Source organism: Giraffa tippelskirchi, chromosome 2, assembly GCF_054371585.1.
Source record: "Giraffa tippelskirchi isolate mGirTip1 chromosome 2, T2T-mGirTip1v1.2.pri, whole genome shotgun sequence".
NCBI lineage: Eukaryota > Metazoa > Chordata > Mammalia > Artiodactyla > Giraffidae > Giraffa > Giraffa tippelskirchi.
Genome location: NC_137276.1, coordinates 146,107,328 through 146,128,740, shown reverse-complemented (window position 1 = coordinate 146,128,740; position 21,413 = coordinate 146,107,328). Strand labels below are relative to the sequence as shown.

Below are 21,413 nucleotides of genomic sequence, written 5' to 3'. Positions count from 1 at the left end.
ACCATTTTTATAAAGTTAATCTACTTGACTATATATAGAAAAATCCAGGTCCATGAATTGTTTAACTGTGGCCATTTATGGGTGGTGGTATTCCAGTTGATTCACTCTTACTTTTTATTTTTACTTTTCTAAATAGTTTGAATTATTTTTAAAACAATAAAGCAATTTTTCTTTAAAAAACACTAGAAACTAATATACAAAGATCTTGACAGCAATGGGAATATATCCAATCATTCTTCACTTGTTTTTTATATAAAATTTCAATTCCTAAAACTATCAAGTTGCTCCATAGTTATTGTCTTGCTATTAAAAATCTAACACCGTATTTTAAAAGGATGCCTCGGACTTCTTTCATGTATATTCTCCTGTACTCTTTCTCAATGGAGAGAGCTAGAGAATCTTTAGGAGGAAGAAAATTAGACCTCCTCCCACTGAACATATATGATTGCAGGACCCGCATTTTACCGCCACAGTAAATAAATTAAAATGACACAGATACTGTCCTAACAAAGACAGAATTCATAAGCGTGGGCAGCAGCAGTAGGTAGATCTAGGTTTGTACACAGACTCCTTCATTTTCTAGCTGTGGACCTTGACAAGTTCTTCTGTCTGATTCTTAGGGGATAGTAATACTGAACACAATATGAGATGGTAGTAACTAAAAAGACAACATGTGTAAATAAGTTGGTACATAAAGATAGCTATTAGTACTTTCAAAACAATTACTTTTATTTCATTGAAAGTAGGGACTAGAGGAAGAACCATATTGGGAGACACTCTAGAAAGTGCTCAAAAGGCAGTTTTTGCCACTCCCACGACAACTATTCAGTTATCTATGTCTATGGTGACAGAAGGGGCCCTTCTTGGAGGAGTTAGGCACTCCAGCTGTCACAAGGAAAAGCAGCAGCAGCAGCCTCTCGCCCTCCTCGGCACTTTGTGACCTACAAGCAGCACGGCTGATCCTGGCCTCAAACAGAAAGAAAGCCTCTGCTCCTTCTTTCATTTCAAGGTGTCAGTTTTGTAGCATGTGTCTGGATTAATTTTTATGAGCCCTCAGAATATATCACTGCCCAAGTCATAAAGTGCAATCAGGTTGCCTGACTTCTCAGAAACCAGGTTTGTGAGATAGTGCTGAGTCTTTCCGGGTGAATGAGTGACCAAAATGAAAACCCCTCCCAGCCCTGCGCTGAACCCTGGCACCACGGGGCGTGACTCTGCTTTTATCACTGGGCCTCAGAGACGCTCTCTGGGCCAGCTTAGGGAGCATGCGTCCTGCTCTACACGCCTGCCCCTTCAGAGGAGGTTGTTTACAGGACACACAGCTGTGCAAAAGCAATCAGTCCTTAATAAAACAGGCAGGGCATGTTAGGCTGGGCTTTTGTGCAAGAAGAATAAACATATGCTTTGTGGAGATGAAAGACAAGAAAATACTGTGTTCTGGCTTGCAGGTTCAAGTCCAATCTCTTACGTTCATGGAGCCCAGGAGCCCATCATCTGAGTCAGAAGCACCACTGATATATATATATATACATTTATATATGTATATATATTTGTTGCTTAGTCGCTAGGTCCTGTCCAACTCTTTACAACCCCATAAACTGTAGCCCACCAGGCTCCTCTGTCCATGGGATTTCCCAGGCAAGAATGCTAGAGTGGGTTGCCATTTCCTTCTCTACGGGGTCTTCCCAAACCAGGGATGGAACCCACATCTCCAGCATTGGCAGGTGAATTCTTTACTGCCGAGCCACTGGTGGCTCTGTCTGCAATGAGGGAGACATGGGTTTGATCCCTGGGTCAGCAAGATCCTCTGGAGATGGAAGTGGCAACCCACTCCAGTATTCTTGCCTGGAGAATTTCATGGACAGAGTAGCCTAGTGGGCTACAGTCCATGGGATCGCAAAGAGTTGGACACGACTGAGTGATTAACACAAAAGATACAAAAATACTTTGTACTACTCTATGAGGCATCCTAAAAAACTCTGACCTCTCAGTTCTATGTCCAGTTTTATGTTGTGGGTCAGGGCTCCAAACTAGGTACTAGAGGCTGAGGCTGGGAAATGCTTCCACGTGCATGGCTCACCTTTCTTCCATCACACGTATGTCTTTCCAGAAGGGTGGAGCCTTCAGAGGCACAGTCGCCATCTTACTTCTCTGTAAGATGCACAACATCTGGCACTAACAGGGGTTCCCTAAGTGTCTGGTGAATAAAAGACTAAAGGTATTAATACAGACTAAATTACAATAATTTTCCAAATGGACTTCTTACTCTCAGTCTTTATCTTTCAAATCACTGTCACACTGCCAGTTTCCTCTCCTCCAAATATTTCAGTCCCTCACTCAAAAAGCCTCATTGACTTCTATTTGCCTGTACAGAAAAGGCCTCTTTAGCCTGGCCATCAAGGCCATACAAATGTTTTCCAGTATAATATTTCTATCATCCTTTCATATTTCCTGGGTACCTACCAAACTTGCCCACTCCCTCCTCACATACCTACATGATCCCATACAAGTTTTCTATTAGTGTAGAACCCCCTTTCACTATCGTCCCTACACAACTAAATTCCACTTTGCTGGACTTTAAGACCTAGTAGAAAGAGGCCCTCAATAAATGATAAATAGTCACTGATACTTGGGTAATTAATTTCTTCTTTCTCATTACATTTTTTAAGAACAGGGCTAAGTACAGCCTCTGCAATTTTTTTTATTGAAGTTGATTTACAATATTATATTATTTTCAGGTATATGACACAGTGATTCAATGTTTATCGATTACAATCCATTTAAAGTTATTACAAAATAATGGCTCTATTTCCCTGTGCTGTATAATATATTCTTCTTGTTCATTTATTTTACACATAGTAGTTTGTGTCTCTTCATCCTCTACCCCTATCTTGCCCCCTCTCCCCTTCCTTCTCCCCACTGGTAACCACTAGTTTGTTCTCTAATCTGTGAGTCTGCTTTGTTATATACATACATTTGTTTTATTTTTTAGAGTCCACCTGTAAATGATAACAAGAGTACTTGTCTTTCTCTGATTTATTTCACTAAGCATAATACTCTCCAGGTCCACCCACATTGTTCAAAATTAGCCTCTGTGATTTAAGAGCTCTGACTGGGCAATCTCTGTGTAAAGTTTAGTTGTAAGAAAAACTTCTGTATTAGTCAGGGTTATCCATAGAAACAGATCCAACAGGGTGTGTGCGTGTGTGTACGTGTGTTCGTGTAATTGCAAAGGATTGGTAAGTCCAAAATCTATAGGGCAGGCCAAAGACCCAGGAAGGAATACAGACAGTCAGCTGGTAGAATTCCTTCCTGCTCAGGAAGGAATTTCATGGACAGAAATTTCATGGAATTTCATGGATAAATAAATTTCATTTATTATACTCAAGCCTTCAACTATTTGGATGAGGTCTACCCACATCATGGAGGGCAACCTGCTTTATTCAAAGTCCACCAATTTAAATACTAATCTCCTCCAAAAAAAAAAAAACCTCACAAAAACATCCAGAATAATGTTTGACCAACTATCTGAGCACCACAGCCTAGCCAAGTTGTCACACAAAATTAACCATCACACCTTCCATCATAGCCTCCTCTTCCTACCACCACTTCCAATCACAAAAGGGGGAGTTTCTCTTGGCCCTTGGCCTCTTTATGTCATCACAAAAACCAGCTCCAAGGATATTGCACTCCTACTCAGAGAATATGGGCACAGAAAGGCAGAGAGTTTAGGGGGAGGGTTGGTTAGGGGGTAAGTTCCCCTTAGCACAGCTGAAATTTGGAGTCACTTTCAAGAACAATACCAAGGTAAATAAAAGGAAATAATTACAGATAATTCAAATAAGTTGCAAGTTCCTAAAGAATAGATTTCTGGTTCTGCAACTGCATACAGCTTTATAGTTGTATACGTCCAACACCTGCCTGAGAACCATTTCCTACCCAAACAATTCCTCTTTTTAATTCCTTGAATGGTTGCTCTTCTTCCTCTATCTTTCTTCGGCTCCTCTTCCCTCCTGGAAAAGAGGTTGAGGTATCTGGAGACAGACAGACCTTCCTGAGAAGGTAACAGGTTAGGTAACTACAGTTTAAAGTCCAGCCAAAACCTGCATCCTTATCTCACTGTCAGTTGTCATATAAGGAAATAGTTCAGGCACAGAGATGTCCTCCCTTCCTTGGGTCATGAGTTATTTTCTCACAGTTTTCTTAACTAGCCTTCCCTTAAAATGGGAGCTCAAGAACAAACCTCTGCCATGTTTACCCCAGGCCTAAACAGAACATGGCTTAATTTCTTTTGGTGTGAGATGAGGAAGATTTGGCCTCCTTGAGGGTAACAACCCGTGCAATTTCTATTATTATCTGATCTTTCCCCTGATGTAGTTGAGCATAAATTCAGCTAATGTGGGCTTAGGGGTTTTGCTGACAGGCCTCTAGTGCATGATACAGGATACACACCTACAGAATTATTTGCCTAGCACATCTTTTCTAAGAATCAATTCCCTGCCCACCTCCACTCTCACAACTCCTCCCCACCTACATTTTTTGCCACAGGAGCCACGGAATGGGTACATCGGGCCCCAGCTCCCTGGTTACGGTTCATTCCTTTGCAGCTAAGCACTGGACTTAAGCTAATCCACAGCCCTTTTTGTGGCTTGTGGCCTTTGAATGAGACATGAGTTGAACTAATCTCTCTCCAGTGGCTCCATACTTAAGATATAAAACTCAGGTGCTTCTGGTAAGCAAGCCTTCCATCAAGTAGAGAAAGGCTGTCTAAAATGAGAGAGAGTAAAGCCCAGAGAGTAAATGCCCAGAGAGGCATGTGAGATTGAGAAAAATCTTGACAACTTTCTAGTCCCTGCCTCGAAGTGTTTATAACCCAGTTGCACCTCTGTTCTTCCTGTGTTTTGATTATTCAGTGCTTCCTAGAAGTCTACTTTTTAAAAAAACCCACCAGTAACCTTTCTTTCTTGCAGAAGGTAATTCATGTTTCTAACATCTATAACCAAAAACTTCTAAAAATCATATAATGTGGCCAATGCCACACTGTCTACTGATAACATCACCTGACTGCTGGGAGAACTGAGATGATTGATGGGAGAAGTGCTTTGTCATATGTAAAATACAATACAAAGATATGGTTCTTCTAAAGTCTTCATATTCAACTAACTGGGAATAAAAATTTCTGCTTTAAGACCAAAGGGTTTGTCATGCTTCACAATTTCCTTACTTTCTCATACTTTTTGTAATACATTATCACTTTTTATGATCTTGAGATTTATCTAATAAGAAGTTATCTTTACAGTAATAGAACTCTGAATACAAATGTAACACGTCATAGAAGTGCAATAATAACATTTGTAAAATGGCCCATTGTACATCTAAACGTGTAATACCTGGATGCTGAGGGATCTGTGAGGTTAGCAAGACATCCTGGAGCTTTTTTAAATATTTTTAAACTTCTAAAGACAACTGTATATGCACTGTACATTTATTTACACAAGTTAACTATAACATCTTATTTCTTTGTTTGGGGCTAGAATTATATCATTTCAGTCTGGCAACTGTCTAGCTCATGTTGCTCAAAACTTCTGATTGGCTGTTGATGACATCATATGCGTTTCTCTGATGAAACCGAGGGTTCAGACTGTTACCAGGTTATAATATGCAAACTGAATACCTACAGCAGAATGGACCTAGGGACAGAGACAGGTTGAGAGCCAAAACTAAGGAATCTGCAGCAGGGAACATTGCTTACACATTCCTCTCCTTACACAAACTTCATTTGAGGGAGATAAGTATGGGTTTATTTACTAGGAAAAATGTTCAAAACATGAAATAAATGGGGAAAACCAAAAAAGAGGTCCTGGGTGAGGAAAGGATTGGTAACTTCTAGACTGCATGGTGTTTCCCTAAGCATGTTTCCCTAAATATAATTCTAAAGTATTACAAAGGAGTTATAAAAAAGTTACATAGAAATATATATATATATATATATATATATATACACACTATATTTGGGCAATGCTGAGTCAAATAAACTTGTATGTTTTGCTACCTGCTTTCTAGTAACCTCTAACATCTTTGTATTTGGTGTATTTCCAAGATGGCATCTTCCAAGCTGAGTATGGAACTCTTCTTTCTTGAGACATTTTACCAGACTAGAATCTCATGAAACATACCTTAGAGAAAGCTGATCTAATAAACTCTCATAAAATCTTTCCTATTTGTATTACCTGGCCCACACAGAGATTTCTAAACAGAGCTGGCCCCATCAGTTGGCAGAATATATGAAATGAGAGTTGCTTCACACACCCTCCAACAGATCTCTTCCACCTCCCATCAAACCACCTTCATTTCTATCGGTAGAGCACCATTTCTTTGGTTCTTGAATACTCTTTGCTGTTCCCAATACAGATGCTCCTAAGAAAGTAAACAAAGGAGGCCAGATTTCCTCAAGAACTTCCAGGAAAACACTCCAGAAGCAGAGCAGTGTGAACAGAGAGCCCTGAGGATCTAAGTGAACCGACCTGGAAGCAGCTGAAGGCTCGACACTGATCAATCAAGTCTCCTGTTGGATTTGACATTCATGCTCATTTTATATTCTACACCATCATACGCCCAAGTTTGCTTTAATATAAAACTGCTTTCGGCAGAGCGCCCTGCGGCCCCGCTGATCTGTCTCTTGTTTCAACAGTGCTTGGATCCCACAGGCCCAAGGCCGCCCCTTGCTCCAGCCTCCCAGCACCCTCCAACTTCCAGCCTCCTTTCCAGCCTCAACCTTTGGAACCAAGCACTTAGTCATCCTCTGCCTCCGGGACCAGCCAACACTGGCTTTCTATTTTGTTTGTTAGTCTGTTTGAGCTGAGCTCCTTACATCAACCAGGAGCTCCCAGGTTCGTCAGAGTTATTCCACCAAGGGCAAGGCCACGGTAACCCCCAGGTCGGCCCGCACCTGCGGGGCCTGCTACACCTACCTCTCCCAGCGGCTCTATTTCCACCGCGACGGTGCCTTGGAAGGAGTGGGGACGTCCACCGTCTGGCCGAGGAGAAGCGCCAGCGTGCCCGGCATTTCTGGAAGATGCCAAACCACTGTGGCGCACGCCCCTCTCCCAGGACGAGCAGGCGCCGTCCCATGATGAGTGGTGCAATATTCTGGGTGCTGTGGAAGCTTCCAAGGCCGGGGAGAAGAACCAAGCCGGGCGCTTTTGGGCCCGCGTGCCCTCGGGCCCGCCGTACAGACCGCCAGCTCCTTCTTCCTGGAGCTCTGCGCATGCGCCCGCGAGCCCGTGAAACTCATCAAGAAGATGAGGACTAGATCCTTGGCAGCCCAGAGGCCCCTGAGGGGGCCCTCTGCACCCACCCGGAGTCAGGGCTTCGGCCTGAGCCTCTCCCTGCAGCCCGTGGGCAGCGTTTTAACCACTCTTGAGCTCTCTTCCAAGCTGTGGACTACATGGAAACAATAAAGCTTTTTGTGCAGAAAAGCAAAGGAAACGTTTATTGCTTGGCAGCAAATATAATCGGTATTATAAGATGCACTATGTTATAGCGGCTATTGGGGACCCTGTGTCAGGTTGTCCATCTAGATTAGAAACAAGCCTTGGGGGAGGGACTTTGGTAAGACCCTCAAGGAGTAAATAAAAAAGGAAAGACACTGAAAGGGGAGGTAGGTGAGAACCTAAGCAGTTGTCCAGAGGCCAAGGATGTGTTTGGAATTGTGGGCAGGATCTTTCAAGTGGGGTGTTCCCACCATCCCCCAGAGAGTGGGAGCAGAGGGCAGAGCGGAAAAGCAGTGCTGGGGGAGCTGGTCAGTAGAGAGGCAGTCCCTGTTCCTGCTCCAGAGGCTCTCTCTTTCCTTTCTGATCTCGACGGCGACTCTCTGCCCACAGTAACCTTTCTCTCTACTTCCTCTTTCTTTTTCTGTTCCTTAACCTCATTTTTGTTGCCCCTTCTTGATTTGCTCTTCCACTCTCCCCCTAATTTAGATGTAAGGTTCATTACTGTCTGTGTATTTAGGGGTGGGGGGAGCTGGGAGGGACCAGGATCAAAGTTGTGTCCTCTCCTCTTGTAGAGAAGGGAACAGTTTCAGTTCCTTTAATTTCATCCATAAGATCTAAATGGTTGTGAACACAATGGGGAAGAGTCCACAATGTTTTCCCACTCTGTACTGACTGACATTGATGCCTGTGTGGGAAGTGTCTTTCTCTATCATTGAGTTTTTGCCACTTTCTAGCTTTTGAAATTGAGAACTCTTTTTCAAATCAGTTTATCAGGAACAAAGAAAAATGGTATTATTTTTAGTGTATCGATGTTACCAGTGTTCAGGATGAAGGGTAACAGAAAATAACCTTATGCCTTTCTCCTCACTACCCCTGCAAGCTCATTCTTTCATACTGGTTCTCCTTGTCCTTTGGATGCTATTCAGTGCCAGACTTTGCTGGTCATTCTCAGACTTAGCCAAGAAAATGAGAAGGTTCTTTGCTCACTGTACTCCTCCAAACAAGTTCGTTTCAGTTATTAATCTGATGAGTCCAGTTTAACCAAAACTCTGAGCTCCTTTCAAAGTTTATGCTTCTCTACTCCTCAGTGAAGACAGCTTTAGGCTGGGCCTAGCAGTGAGGAAGGGCTTTGGGCTGGCTGTTTCTTTAGCTTCCCACTTCTTTCTTCCACCTGCTTTGCCCCAGCTAATTGATAGAGTTTGTGATACCTACCGAATTAAAGGATCAGGAGAAAAAGGGAGAACAAAGAAGCAGAAAATATCTTACTCATGTCATGGGTGATACAGATGCTCCCTGGGCCTAGTAAGTGTTTCAAGTTGACTCTCTCAAGGGGTGATGTTTTAGGTTCTTGGAAGATTCTCTCTCTTTTGTGGACTTATACTTGCTGTTTCTGTGACAAAGGTATGAATGTCTTTAGAATTGGTTTCTAATACATCTTTCATCAGTCCCTACCTCCTGCCTTTTCTACTGAGGTCTCCTTGCTACCCTAGGGAGCTCTCTTAGGTAGAATCTAAGGCAGCCCCAAGCTAGCTCTTTCTACTTCCTGCATGTAGTTCACAAAGAGCACACACCTGCAGCCTTTCTCTCAAAGGGAGTGCGGTTACTTCCTAAGCCACAGTCTTCCACTCCATGTGGAAGCCAGCTACTGGATCTAGATTTCTCAAGGTGGAGTCAGATCCAGGTCCACAGGGTCACTTCAGACTGCAGGGGCACAAATCAGGGGTCTCCCAGAAGCCATGGTCATGGATCACGGAGTGAAGGAAAAGCACCTCCTTCCCCTCTCAGTGAGCTGAGAGTATTAGCAGCATACTGACACCTCTCCCTAAAGAAGCTTTCCAGTTTCCATCCATTCCTGATTTCTTCACATTTAACCCTTTTGTATTCCAGAGTGGGTGAAGGGTTAAGTTTGCAAAACAAGTTTGAACATCTCTGTTGGTTTCATGCATGATGACTGATTCCTCCTACAATTAAAGTTCTCATTGGTAACATTTGAACTAAGATAGTATTTAAATAGGACTTTCCTGGTGGTACAGTGGGTAGGAATCCTCCTGCCAATGCAGCAGGGGACACAAATTCGATTCCTGATGCAGGAAGATTTCACAAGCCGTGAGCAACTAAGCCCATGCACCACAACTACTGAACCCATGCAACTACTGAGAACCTGTGCTCTGCAGCAAGAGAAGCCACTGCAGTGAGAAGCCCCTGCACCACAACAAGAGTAGTCCCTGTTTGCTGCAACTAGAGAAAGCCTGTGTACAGCAACAAAGACCCAGTGCAACCAAAAAAAAAAAAAAATGAACTCGGAAATTTGAAAACAAGAGTTAAGTATGGTCTGAGTTCAGCCTCCACTTCCGTGAAGCCACATAGGCATTTGCAGAACCTCAGAAATGCATGCATGAAGCCATCCCCACTGACAAACACTGGACTGTTCCAGCCCTTCCTATTAGAAAGGAGGAACCTGAGGCCTTCAAGAGTTAAGAGATTTGCTCAGGATCACACGAGTATGGGCAGAAAATTAAGAACCACATCTTCATCCTTCCACCTACTCAGATAAGTTTATCATTATGTGGTCTTGGCCGGCTCCTCCAAATCTCAAGAAACATAGAAAACGTGCATGGTTTGGGGGCTTCTGTGGCCCTATGGTCAGAAGCCTGGCCTCAAATCCTGGCTCCCTGTGCACCCCGCTGAATGAAGCTGGGGCAAATCTCTTGTCCTCTAAGCCACAGGTTTCTATCTATAAAATGACATTGATAATGGTAGAAAGAACATAACGGGTGATTAATAGGAAAGTGCTTTCCAAACTGCTATGTGTGTGTGCTCAGTTGCTTCAGTTGTGTCCAACTCTGGCGACCCTATGACTGTGGTGTGCCAGTCTCCTCTGTCCATGGGATTCTCTAGGCAAGAGTACTGGAGTGGGTTGCCATGCCCTCCTCCAGGGGATCTTCCTGACCCAGGGATTGAACCTGTGGTGTCCACTGCATCTTCTGCAGCGCAGGCAAATTTTTTACTGCTGAGCCACCCAGAAAGCCCCCCAAACTGCTATACCTTGGGCAAATGTTAACTGCCTTTATTATAACGATATGGAAGAAAGGGTGATGACAGCGTGTTCAGGATAGCCTTAGTCTTAGAATTATTGTGAGGTTTCTTATAAGATCACTAATGTGTAATGGGGCACTTCCCTGGTGGCTCAGTGGTAAAGAATCTGCCTGCCAATGCAGGAGACGTGTGTGCGATCCCTGGGTGGAGAAGATCCACTGCAGAAGGAAATGGCAACCCACTCCAGTATTCTTGCCTAGGAAATCCTATAGACAGAAGAGCCTGTTGAGCTACAGTCCATAGGGTCACAAGAGTCAGATATGACTTAGCAACTAAAACAACAACATGTAGTGACGTTTGATCATAAGAAATGCATGACCTAAACAAGTTCCAATATTTTTCACATAACCTTTTGTAGCTATAAGGCTATTACCAAGCCTATTAGAAGTAAATATACTTTATAAAGAAAGTGGTACACGTTATACTAATGGTACAGTGTTAAACAACAGGAAAGGACCTATACATTTTGTCTATATCCAAGAGCTGTAAAAAAAAAAGTTAGATAAACAAATGGAGACTCCAAAGCACCACAGCACTAAGGCACAGGCATAGCAAAATCGTGTCCAAAGCTAAAGGACTCTCACCCTCCGAGGCTGTGGAAGAGGAATTGGCCTTTCTCAGAGGAATCATTTGATAACATACCACAAGGCACCCACTTCAACACCACATAGTGCCTGGGAGTCTTTCTAATGTGAAGAGGACAAATACACACCAGGTGCTCCCCAGCAGGAAACACTGGACCTAATTCAAGTCAAGGGCACAGAGAACGTCAGGGGACACGGAGGAGCATTTTACAGAGGCTCAGAGAAAAGGCTGCTGGCTTTGGAGGGCTCCCCCAGCAGGAAACCCCGCCTTTTATCCTTGTTTGACCTCCTTGGATTGTGAAATAGATGCCATGCTCTTCTCTGGCCTAAGAGCTCTGAAGAAAGAGGGAAATGGGGCAGGAGAGCAGTACTTTGTAGGAGGAAAACTTCAGTATTCATTGTCATCATTTTCTGGGAGAAGTGAGATAGATCAAGGGACAAAGTTCCACTCTAGTGGAAAACTCTAGTAGTTTCCATCCAATTTCAACCTTCCTATCAGAGATTATATGGCCAAGCTTACATTTGTTTTTATTTACATTCATGAAAAGCAAGTCAAGCAAGTTTGGAATTAACCGTGGGTAAGTCAAAGCTCTGATCTCTGTGATCAGTATGTGGGTGACTAACGCCTGGATGAGCTTGGTGTAACGTGATACAGGTAAACCAAAGGACGTGCTGGCCCGGTTAACTCGCCAAAGGCCACCCAGATCCATTTATTTCTATTTCATCCTGCTTATTTCCTCAGCAGTATAATAATACATGTAGGTAATAAATCACTTAAGTATTTTCTACTATAATTTAAAAGAGCATGTTCAATGGGAGGCACACCAATTTTTATTTTTTATTAAAAAGGTTATTTTCCCTTTAGCACTCAGTTAAAGAGACTCTGAAAACCCTCACACCACTATCTATGAGTCTAGTCATTTTACTCTGAAAGGTCAAACTGGGCTTATCCCTGAAGAGACACTGTGAGATTTATTCTAGGCATTCAGGGGACTCTTGGGCATCCAGGCAAGACATGGCTGAGTGTGGTTACGGGGGAATGGGAAGAGCAATGAACATTCTGAAACGTGGCCCTAAGATTAAACTCTCTTAAGATAAAATCTGTGTTCGGTCAGCATTTATTTGCCAAGCTAGGGGCCAGCTCTGGATAATCACTGGATTTGTCAGACTGCCTGAGCCTCTGTCTCCATTCTGTGACTATGAGCCTCTCTACTGGGGAAATACAGTCTTAACAATTTAGATTCCCACAGGGAGAAGCCCGGTACCTGGAATGTGATAGTGGTCCCCCACACACTGAACTGTCATCAAACATCTAACAAATCATCAAACCCTAAATGTATTTTTCATCTAACTATTCCCCTTCGGTTGCTTCTAGTCTCCCACAGGGACTGGTGCTGTACAGGCAGAAACTGAGTGAATGAGTGAATAAATGGATGTGTTAATAGATGCATATTGTCTGGTTATATATAAAAGCATTTGTAGTGCTTGTGAATGCAATAGTGTTTTTTTCCTAATGTTGTTTGCTCAAATATGGTGCCATTATTCATTATGATACATGCACCTTTATATTCGTAAGACTTTGTGCTATTTACAGAACGCTTTCACATGCATTATCTTCTTTAATTCTCACAGCAGTGCTGCAAAGTAGATATTATTATCCCCCATGTTAGATAAGAGGTGATTTGTCCAAAGTACACAGTAAATACAGAGTTGGACTTGCACCCAAGTTTTGCCGCATACACTTAGCAGTCTTTCCTGGGTTAAAGGGTGAGCAGGAAAGCAAAGATTATACACATTTTAAACAGATGCTTGTTTCTGAAGATGTCCTGGTGTGTAGTGCCCAGATAAAGGAAGCGGCATCTCTAAACTGCTGACAAGCTCTCCCACCAGTCACCTGGCTTGCCGCTGGCTACATCTGCTTCTGAATGCATAGCTGTTCTTATGCCAGGTCACTTGATGGAACTTACGTTTAATTATAGCTACTTGATACTAAATAACTAGTGAAAAGAGGGAAAATTCAGACAACTAACCAGTTATTATTTTGTCCACACAATGACAAACAACCTCTGGGGTAAATTTTTGTCTTTGAGTTGAGCTGCTAAATTCATGGAGCTACTACAATTATTTTCTCTCCAGTTAAATGTCAGCTCACAATAAGGAAGCCAGCAGGCTTGAACAGCAGGAGTCAATATAAAAAAAAAAAATCCAGGCCTCAAAATGTGACCTGCTTCCTAAGGCCCCTGGTGCTCTTTTCTGTGCTAATGATCTGTGTTGTTGGCATTGTGGCGGCAGACACACTTTATATCCTAGAGCTGAAAGGACCTTAGAAATCACTTAGTGCGGCAGTTTTCAAACTTTGGAAAAATGAACACTTTATTTAAATAAACTCTAATATAGAAGGGGCTTCCCAGGTAGCTAAGTGGTAAAGAATCCGCCTGCCAATGCGGGAGACAAAAGAGATGCAGGTTCGATCCCTGGATCAGGAAGATCTCCTAGAGCAGGAAAGGGCAACCCACTCCAGTATTCTTGCTGGGAAAATCCCATGGGCAGAGAAGCCTGGTGGGATAGAGTTCATAGGGTCGCAATGAGTCAGATACAACTGAGCACGCACACGCTCACTAATATAGAAGCCCTGATGAGCAAAGCAAATCCATGCAGGTTTGCTTAGGTTGAGGAGGAGATTGTGAATGGCCTGAGGGGGCCTTCCCAATAGGGCTCTGAACGTAGGATAATCTCTCATTTTGCATGTGAGGAGATGAGGTCTGAAAAGCAAAGCTAAGACCAAGAACTTGGAAATCTGCTTTTGTGTTCCTGCTACTCTTAGAATGTCTATGTCCCTTATCTCAGTTTAACTTTCTTTTCTACCTGAATTCCAGCCTCCTCTTGTGTCCCATTGTAAGTCCATTGACTTATACCTGCTTACCTCCTCCAGAACCACCCTAGCATTCTAACCACTGCTTAGAGAACATCATATTTCCCAAGTGTACCTGAATTCACTGAAGCCCTTGTTAAAAAAATGCTGATCCTTAGATTCCCTTCTTTGCGATTCTGATTCAGTTGGTTTGGGGTAAAACTGAAGTGATTCTCTTTGTCAGTGAAGTTTGGGAAATACTTGCTGGATAGAATGGGCCAAGGATGTCCTCTCATAGAGACAGTAAAGAGTAAGCCTAAGTGGGCCGTTCATCACATAAAAAGCCAAAGAAAGTCTCAGTATTGTCAGAAAAGTGTTTTCTTTCCATCATAATCAAGGAACATCAGTTTTCTGGCATAAAATAAAAACGTCAACCAAAAAAAATTTTTTTTTCCATTCACTTTTGAGACTTCAAGGTTTTGAAGGTGCATCACACTGTAATGTCATGTTTGACAGCTGGGTAGGAAGGCAGACCTCAGGTTGTGATCTCTGTTCCCCCCACTGACCACGGCCTCCTGACTGTCTGCTTTTGCACAGGCATTCCCATGTGACTTGTGCTTTGCCCACAGGGCCTCCTTCAAGTCCTTGTTTCCTTCTCTACCATGGATGTGCTTTATCCAACGTGCTGTTCCTCCCAGGGTGGCCTGGACTCCAGGATCAGCTGGACCTGCAGTGCACTCACTCATCCGCTCTAGACTTGCCATCATGTCTTGTGTAACTATGTGTGGAACATAGGTGTCTGCCCCCTGGAAGTATCCTAGCCCTCTGTTCAGTTGGTAACACCCTTACTTATGACCCTATCCCCCCGACTTATATTTGAGATTTTCCCCACTTCCATTTTGTCTCAGGAAAAATATTTACATATGTATCCTTCAAAATCTGGGGCTTGTCTCATTTCTTTCCAGAAACCATGTGGCTGTAACCTGCCTCTCCACTGACCTAACTCCAAACCCCTCTACCTTGGTCTCTGATGGCTTTTCTGTTGATCTTAGAGCTAGAGGACCACTCTCTTCTTTTGGAATAATGCTACCGTTGATGATGCCGGCCTCAAGGGATGGGGTCAGCAAAAACACCAGGCTTCTCAGCACCTCATCATCCCTTAATTCCCTACACTATTATTAGCACAGGCTACTACATGAACAGACTGTAGTGAATATCAGGGGATAATTAGAGAGAATAGATTTACAACTGGATGCCAAATATAAGAATTGAAGGGAAAGGGGATTTTAAACACATGATAAGAGTTTCCTTGTGGACAAACTCCAATTCCCAGCCTGCCTTCTGTCCATTGAGGTCTTCAAAGAGAGAGACCTCCGTGATCCTTCCCCATATGAATAAGAACCCTACACTCCATAGATTCATTGTATTTATCCTAGAATGTGTCCCAACCACACCCACATTATTCCCCAACACACACACATTCACACAGCCTACATGCACAGCCTACATGGGACAAGTGGTCTGTAGCAGGACTCGGAGAATATCACCCACACTGGGGAGCAGGGGACATGAGGACAGTTTGGACGGGTTCCGGGGTTCCATATCCTGTCTATTTCAGGGTTCCTGTGCAAGTATAAGGTGAAGCTATACTTCTTTATTCTCCATCTCTACTTCTGTTTCTATATGAGTCACTTGTTTATTTATTTTTATCGAGGTATATAGTTGGTGGGCCATATTATATAGGTTTCATGTGTATAACAGTGATTCATAACTCTTTGAATCTCTGGGACACTTTTAAAATATGCACACATTCTCAAGAAGAAACACAAAGTCACTTTCTTAAAAGTCTCTTTCCCACCCAAGCTGCAAATTTTTCCCAACCCCAAGAGAAAAATACCCTTTTATACGTTTATACAGAGGAATTATAGACCACTTTAGTCTAGCCTCCTTGTTGCAGCCAATACCTTCTTCCTCACAACAGTCAGGCTATGTGGATCAGTCCTGTGCTTTTTCTATTTGGTTATGATTTTATCCTCTCCCAAACACTGAGAGGTGGATGGAACAGATGAGGCATATTGCTAGTTATCTTTCAATACCCATCCTTTCCTTCCATAGTAGTAGAGCTTTAGCTGGACACATGGCTACTTAGCTAAAGACCACTACCTCACCCAGCCATTCCTGAAGCTAGAAGCAGCCGTGTGACTCTGGTTCTGGCCAATAGAATGTGAGATGTACTTTGTGCCATTTTTCTGAGTTTACCCTAAAAAAGGTTGAGTGTGTGTTTCTGACCCTTTACTTCCTTCCTGCTGGCTATAGCATGGCTGGAAACAAAGCAACATCTTGAATCCAGAGAGGTACTACCTATCTCTGGGCTTCTGCAGAGAAAGAGATAAGCATCTACTTTTAGCCAATGTATTTTGCATAGTGCTTAGTTGAGTACAGTGGCCATCCTCACAGAGGCCAAGTTCCTTGAAGGAAACAATCAGTGAGAAGTGGAGCTGAGCCTCAGGCCTAGTGCTCTAACCATGCAGCTCTCCTCATCCATCTTCAAGATGACTTTATGAAAACTTGAACACTTGATAACAGAGATAGCATAGTATGAAATGTGACATTTTATTGCATGTCTTTCTGTGGTTTCCTTATTGAGAATATAGTAGTTACTAATTTTGACTCTCTCTTAAGATAATGCTGTCTGCCAATGGTCATCAACCTCTACCACAACAGCAGCTTTCACCTTGCCTGGGATCTTAAGAGCATAACACATTTTCTGGAAGCAGTGATTTCTTTCCCTGTAGTAGGTTCAGAAGGAAATATACAATCTTGGAACTTAAAGGCAGAAGTCTTAGAACCAACAAGGATAACAGAGGCTTTACAAATAAGTAAAGGAATTGGAGGGTCCAGATAATGAGAGCTAATTCCTGTTGACTCGGTGATTGTAACTCCCTTGTTCAGTCCTTCTCCAACAGTCCTGCTAAGCTCCACAGGTGAATAAAAGTGAAATGACCTCATCATCGCCAACAACAACAACAAAAAGAGCTGGGTGGCAGAAGTTTAATTTTAACTCACCATTCCTCATCTTCACCAGGAAGAATAAATCATCATTTGACAACCTACACTAACTCCATACAAAGAATGGATGTTATTAATCCTATTTTTGGATTTGCTTTAATAACAAATAGCAGCAAACTCATTAAACATTTATTATGTTCCAACCCCATTCTAGGTATTTACATGTTGACTTTTAATTCTTTTAATTGTATGAAGTAGGTACAATTGTTTTTTTCCATGTTACAGACAAGGAAACCAAAGACACAAATATATTTTACATGCTTGTTAGTAAACTAAGTATACTTTAGCAGGTATAAAAAATGCTATCGTTTAGAAATCTTTTTACTAGTGATGTACTGAATGATAGTTGTTGCTGAAGTGTGAGCATTCACATTTCACTCATCACTTCCCTCCCACTTGAAATTGCACTCCAAGGAAACTAACCTGCTTCCTCAGCAGGTGAAAACAAATTATCCAATTCTTCTGGGCTTGTACCTAAAAGTCAGATTATTCTCAGTTGAATCAAGTTCAAGAACATGGTATCTTCATATTTAAGGAACACATCTCTATACTGAAATTTTTCATCATGTTGTTCATCTGTGTACTATCTCTCCACATTTTTTTTTCCTTAGAACATCTGTGTAAATGTGTATTGCAAATATAAATGCCCATAAGAAGTGGAATACTAATATTGATGCTTGCTCTAGAAAAAAAAAATAAGTGCTTATCTTTCAAATCTGTACTTAAGGAGAATCAATAGTCAACAAAGAACCCACACAAAGTACATTGTATTTTGACCATTTTAGTTATGAGCCAGATCTTCCAGTGGAATTTATTTATAACTCGCTGTTTTCTTTTAATAACTGAAGATTTTTATAAGCTTTTAGCCTCAATACAATACTATCATGTTGTATTGTCACATTGTTTTACAGTATCCGACTCTGCCATGCAAATGTTGAAATAGTTTTGTTGCTTGCCATTTCAAAGTTGGACAGATCAAATTACTTTTCTTCTTGAATAATACTAATTTTCCTCTAGGCTATATGTGGCAAAAATTCATAATTTTCTCCATTCTCAGCTGTTTTAGGGGGACAACAAAGTGATTGGCTAATAAAAGCAAAACTAACCAAACTTCTTAAACATAGAAGTGGCCATGTGTCCTGATCAATGAGGTATTAGTGGATGCCACTGGTTGGGACTTTTAAAAATCCTCTTTAAAAGCAGTATAGACTCAAATAAAAATATTTTCCCATGCCCTTCCCTTCTTGCTTCCTGGAGAGTAGATGTGATGCCAGAAGGCACACTGTGAGTTAGGGCGCATGAGATAACAAGCATCCATTAAGCATAGCTGAATGGAAGCACAGAAGGAGCCTAGATTATGCTGGTAGCAGGAAATGACAATACCAGTCCTGTACTGTCCGACTCACGTAACATAAAGAGATTAAAAGCCTTCATTTATTTAAGCTTCTATTTTTCTGGTTTCCATTACTCACAGCCAAGTACAGTTTCTAACTTCTAAGTGATTAGAAAACAGTAGCAGAGGATATGAAGGTTTTCAATATCTTGAAACTAAAAAACTGGAATAGGTCTACTAAGCATGGTTAAACATTCTGTTATACAGCCACTAGGTATTTTCAAACAACATTTGAAATCAAATTATCTGTTGCTGAATCAGGTCTATCATTTGAAAATAAGATCCAGTTACCAAGACAAAAATACTTATGCTACCATCCAGTCTTATTTTATTTCAATAAAATAAATTTGGACATAAAAAAGAAGACATGCACTATGATATTTTTTTCTTTGGAAATTGACAAGAAGTACATAAAATTTGGGGAGTTTTAACATGAAGAATTCCTGTACTCACGAAGATACATATATGTAGTATTGTCATACAAGCAAAGGGACTTTGGGCTTTAATAACAGAAGCAATAGGAGCCTCTAAATTACAGAACTGAAAAAAGTATGAAAAGTACTAGTAACAATGAGTTTTTCCTATACATATGTATATGTGACAATAGTGATCGTAGCTACTTTTTTTTTTTTTTTAATTTTATTGAAGTATAGTTGACTTACAGCTACTATTTTAAATGGGCCAATAATGGGCCAAGTTCTGTAGTAGGTCTTTGGACTTGGAGGCAGCCCTTTTGACTAACCTCAAAATCTAGGTTTTATTTCTCTAAGTCACTCGAGCATAAGGATTCTATGCCTGAAGAACAGAGGCATTCAGTGGATTCCTTGATGTACTGCTAAGTTTGTTTTTCTCTTGTCGCATATCTCTGAGAAAGCCTCCATTCCCAAAGCAAATAAAAAGGAGAGATTTGGAGAGGCATTTTATGTGATTAAAAATTTTCTCAGTGGTTGCTCCTCCTAACTACAACTGTCTTTGTTTTCTATAGCTGTGCAATGAGTTCATACACACTAGTGTACGAACAATACCCATTGTTGCCTCACACATTCAGTAGGTCAGACGTCCAGGAAGGCACACTGGGTCATCAGCACAGGCTCCCTCAAGGTTAAATTCAAAGTGTCGGTCAAGCCAGGTTTTCATCTGGAGCTTGGTACCGTCTTCTGAGCTCACTGGGATTGTCTGAAAGATCTAGCTCTTTGCAGTAGAGGTCCCCATGACTTGCTGGCTGTCAGCCAAGGTCTTCAGGTTCTAGCCATGTGCCTCCATCTCTCACAACTTGGCAGTTTGCTTGTCTTCAAACCAGCAGGAAAACAGTTTACTAATGCTTAACTTCTTATGAGGAGTTTGTTTGAGGAAGTCAGGCCCACTCAGGATAATCTCCCTTGTGATTAAGTCAAGGTCAGTTAGTAACCTAATCACAGGAGTGATAGCCAGCATACTCACTGTTTCCACCCACACACCAAGGGAGGGAACTCTAGAAGGTATGCACACCAGAGGCAGAATCTCGGGGTCATCTCAGAATCCTTCTTATCACAATGACCTAGAGCATGTTGTTGCGTAGAGGTGTGGTGACAGTGGTTATAACGCTTACTTGTGTTTAGTTGCTCAGCTGTGTCTGACTCTTTGCAACCCCATGGACTGTAGCCTGCCAGGCCTCTCTGTCCATGGGATTTTCCTGGCAAGAATACTGGAGTTGGTTGCCATTTCCTACTCCAGGGGATCTTCCCAACCCAGGGATTGAACCCATATGTCTTGTGTTTCCTGATTTGGCAAGTGGATTCTTTACCACTAGCGCCACCCAGGGAAGCCCCAATCCTTTCTTGAACTCAGAGGAATTCCTTCTTCTAAAGAGGAAGGTGATGCTTATATTCTTACCTAATTATCTGGAAATATCATTGTCAGCACTGCACTGTTTTGAAATCAGGTATTCAACACATTAGGATGAATGTTCCTTCAAACTAGAATGAAAGGAGACTATGTTCCTAGTCCATTCTTTTGTGTATACTCCATAGGCACTGTACTCTCAGACCTCCACCCACCAGGTTTGGCATCAGGAGCATTCTCCTCAGGCCAGTTCTGCTGCTGCTTCTGGAACTGGCAGCAGTTACAGCATGTCCCTCATCAGGCGAGTTCTTCAGTATTCCTCTGGACTTCAATTGTGGAAACTTAGAAGTTTTCTGCCTTCCCAGTTATCCCCCAAGCTACCTAATATCCTTTATTCATCTATTTCAGTGAAAATTAGCTCGAGTGAATTGTTATTTGCAAACAAGAACACTGACCAATAGAGTAATTAATGACAGATGTGATGGTGGACAACAAACCTTTCAGGAAATGAGAATGTGTAGCTGCTTATTCAATGTTGTCAGGTTACAAGGCAAGGGGAATATAGCCTGTGGCAGCAGTGGTTACAGTTACTTAAATTATCACTTGATTATATGGAATAAGGGGGCTTCCCTGGTAACTCAGTGGTAAAGAATCTGCCTGAAATGCAGGAGACTCGGGTTCAATCCCTGGGTCGGGAAGATCCCCTGAAGAGGGGAATGGCAACCCACTCCAGTATTTTTGCCTGGAAAGTCCCATGGACAGAGGATCCTGGGGGACTACAGTCCATGGGATCACAAAAGAGTCAGAAACGACTTAAGAGACTAAACAACAACAACAACATATAGAATAAGAAGCCTATCAATACAGGACTTTCAGGGTCCCCGCAATTTTGTAAGGGAACAAAGGTATGTGGAAGAAGACTGACGATCCGTCAGGATGCTTCTAAGTATTATGGGAATGAAAAGAAAATGTGATGGTTAATTTTATGTGTCAGCTAGGCTAGGCCATGATACCCAGATATTTGGTCAATGTATATATATATGTATATATATATTTATAATATATATACACACATTATATGTATATATACAACACAAATATGCACA

General features: G+C 42.0%; 2 long non-coding RNA genes across 5 annotated transcripts in view; one reads left to right on the top strand and one right to left on the bottom strand.

The window, feature by feature from the left end:
• LOC145523559 (uncharacterized) overlaps window positions 1–21,413 on the bottom strand; it is an 880,911-nt gene that overhangs the window by 811,281 nt on the left and 48,217 nt on the right. For 3 of the 4 annotated variants that reach the window (XR_014066705.1, XR_014066702.1, XR_014066715.1), the window contains exon 1: window positions 6,972–7,275. The exons of the other annotated variant lie outside the window; for it this stretch is intronic. This is a non-coding gene — a long non-coding RNA (uncharacterized LOC145523559). Of the gene's footprint in view, window positions 1–6,971; window positions 7,276–21,413 lie in introns of those variants that run through there. 4 annotated transcript variants of the gene reach the window in all.
• LOC145523568 (uncharacterized) lies at window positions 3,708–7,478 on the top strand. Its single transcript, XR_014066721.1, has 2 exons — window positions 3,708–3,807; window positions 6,412–7,478. It is a non-coding gene; the product is annotated as an uncharacterized LOC145523568 (long non-coding RNA).